The following is a 3,582-nucleotide window of genomic DNA, read 5'->3' as shown; positions in this document are numbered from 1 at the left end:
CTGCAGAAAAGAAAAAAAAAGAAAAGCTGTTTGTATCTCCTCTTTTACTGATCATGGCTCTCCTCTGAGAAGTGGTCAGCTTCACTTACTAGGGTGCAATCTCAGGTGCTCCATAGCGACAGTCTTTCACATGACGTAGCTGTACATACAAGTTGAGAAAACTCCCCCTGGATTAATTCTCTGGGGTTTTCATTTGCAGTGACGGGAACACACTCAAACTCAGTGGCAGGTTACATCTGTCAGCATAGCCAAGAATTTGGTCTTTCAATTTCTAAATTTAAAGCTTTCTCTCTCTGAAGCCCAGGTTTCACTCAAAGGATAAAATATTCCTGAGGTAATATAATTGAAAATCTCTTTTTTCTGCTTTCAGGTTAATTCCCCAGTATTAAAAGTGAGCTGAGAAGTGGTTCACAAAACCTGTGTTTGTGCAAACACTTGTACATAACTTATGTAGATATGCTGTACTTATTTTGTTAGCACTGATAATTATTTAGGCTATTAGCTGAGTAAAAAACAAACCTGCAAACTATTTTCTTATGTAATAGCTGAATAGAGCAATAGTATTAGAATATCAAGGAGTAGACTTATGGGAAGGCAAGGAAAGATTCTCTCTTCACTGGGGACTGCATAAGCTGGCTGTATATTTTGTGTAAAATACCTGCTTTTTCAGTGTGAAAACAATGTAAGAGTGAGTCACTCCAAGAGTCATAAGGATTGTGCAGATTCTGCATTTTTTTCTATGCTGTGTGCCTAAAAAAAGACCTTGATATTTATTGTGGTTACAAGATTACATATATATTATATTTATATAATACACTTATAATGTAAATATGTATATTATTCTGTATGTAATCATTTCAAAAGTTGAAGCAAGATGGCTTTTTTAATTAGTCTCCTTCAGTTTTGCTTCTGTTTTATGCAGATAATTTTTTTCAGTAATTGTTAAGAACTGTATGGCATTACATTTTAACCTATGAATAAAGAGACTGACAAAGTATTTCTCTATTATTTCCTAACTCACTTATGATAACCCTTCACTTACAGCTTATTATAAACTGAACTTCATGAATTTTACTCTTAAGGTTTTCTTCATCCCACTGGGGCTGAGAGTGAGGAGTGATTGTATGGTGCTTAGTTGCTGGCTGGGATTAAACCTTGACAGTAACACCCTGCTTTCTCCTCAGTTGGACTATGTGAAAGAACAACATTTGCTAGCTGAATAGAAATGCTAAAAATGAACCTAAAAATGAAAACAAACTAGCACGATCCTCTGTAAGCTAGTATAATTCCTTACCTTAAAAGCGCTTTAAAGTTGGGCATAAATTCTGGCTTCACCATTTCTAGTAAACAAAGGACAGAATATAGTTACATTGTCTCAGTATCAGATACAGAACCAGATAAATTCATATGAGGTAAATGCAAGGTTCAGAACCATAACCAAATACAGATTCTCACAGTCCTACCCTCCATCAATCCAGTCTAACCCTGTTTCAGAGGTCAAAAAGTGAAACAGCTCTCCTAACATAGCTCTATCATTCACTGCTCAACCCTTTGCCCTTTGATGTGGGAAGAAAAGTAGTGAAGGGTGACTTGGGATGCTGGTGACCCAAGAGGTGAGTGCCTCCTGCTTGTCCACATGAGTACAAGAGTTTTAACAGATTCTTGTTGCTGCCTGGTTCAAGAGTGCAGCTTTGACTTTGGAAAGGTATGCTAAAAAATGAAAACGAGAAAAATCTTATAACAAATCCAAATATCTTAGGGTACTCTTGATAAAATTTCATAGGCATAACTGTTGTCTTTGGGAGGATAATCCCAGATAATTTTCGTTTTCTGATGTGGGAGGTTTTGAAGTTATTTCCATTTATCAGAAATCTTAGCTAGTAGCATTAGTTGAGAAGTGCTGTATATAATTGTGAGGCAGAAGTTGTGAGGCAGAAGTTGTCCAGGTAAAGTTTAAAGGAGTCCTCTAAAATAGATGCACTATACTATGCTGTGCTGTACTATATGGGAGAGAGTTAGCATAATTAAGCCGGCTGGCAAAATTACTATGTGCTTAATGGATCAGCCTTAGAGACACAGAGGAAAAGTACTCCTCCTGTGGCAGAGCAGCAGCTGGTTACCACTACAGTATCACATCAGGCTTCTAAAGTGACTACTCAGGGTACTTATGCATCCTCTTCTTGCTCAGTCCGTGGAGTGCAAAATTCTGTTGTTAAAGAATTCTTGCCTGGACTGACACGTGCTTTTAGTTATACAGACCCTAGTTTTAAATGTAAGGGGTGGCCAAATTGCTGCTGCTGTCCAAGACCTGTTAAGAAGAATGTGTAGCAAAATCTTGCTATCAAAATAATATGGCTACTTTGTTCTATAGCACCACAGAGTAGATTGTTGATTGCTGAAGATCATTCTGCTGGAGAAATGTCATCTTTCTGCCCTTTGCCTGTCTCCTTGAACACTTTTAATGAGTGTTCTGATTTTTCACTTATTTAAACCACTGCTGCTTAATCAGTTGGTTCCTAATATCTCCAATTAGTGTATCTCACCTAAGCTTCATGAAATTTTTCAGACTTGAGCGAGGCAAGTGTGTATGTATGACGGGCTAAAATGCAAGGCACTTCTGTTCTGCATGGGGAAGCAGGACTAGGCAAAGAAATAAGATTGATATGGAAGCTGAAAAATATTAAAAATCGTTCTATGAAGTGTAACATCCAAGTACTTGAATAGTAATGAAATAACTGTGGAAGCAAAGTACGAAATTGTTTGTACAGTTGTTGATAAAACTGAGGGAATTCACACTGCTTTCCTACTTCAATTTTGAAAGCAAGTTGCTACTTTCTGGCCTTACAGATAAAAAAATAAAAGTAGAGGGCAGGTGAGGGAGGTTTCAGATATTTACCTACTTAAAATACAGAATGGCGATGTGTCATGTCAGTCATCACCACAGTTAATTTGCCTTTTTTTAAGAGAAATTATCATTGCAAAAGGCAGTCATGCTTAAAATTAAAAAAAAGCTCGTGTCTTACACAATCAGAAAATAACTGAAGAACAAAATCATCCAAGTGGAAAGTGAAAATACCTTTCCAGTATAATTTATTCCAGAAGGTCTAAGGTTTCTGAAACCAATATGCTTTATGAATCTGATTTCCTCAGAGAAAGATAACAGAATCAGTCAGCACTGGTATGGCAGAAATGAAGGCCATGACATTACCTCTATGCTTTTCAGTTGAGGTTCTCAAATTCATTGAGGTACAAGACAGACTGTGCAGGCTTGTTGCCAGTCTTTTCTGATTTATCAAGATTCTACCAATACTTTACAGAGTGTTATGCAGAGAAGAAAAAAAGATACAAGAAAGAAAAGGAACAATAACAAAAAGTTGAGCAATCATAACCCTTTTCTTAGGGAGCAGCAAATACATGTAAGCTGGTGAATCCACATGCTGTCACAAGGGGAACAGTGACCTTGTCACACTAGGCAGAAATCAGGTGAGTCTGAGATAACAGAACCAGAGAAAAGAAGGATGTGTTTGCAATAGCATTTTAGATACTATGAAAATACTTAACTGTATTGAGCAGTACAAAGGA

Source organism: Calypte anna, chromosome 1, assembly GCF_003957555.1.
Source record: "Calypte anna isolate BGI_N300 chromosome 1, bCalAnn1_v1.p, whole genome shotgun sequence".
NCBI classification, from domain to species: Eukaryota; Metazoa; Chordata; class Aves; order Apodiformes; family Trochilidae; genus Calypte; species Calypte anna.
This window is presented reverse-complemented; position numbering follows the sequence as displayed.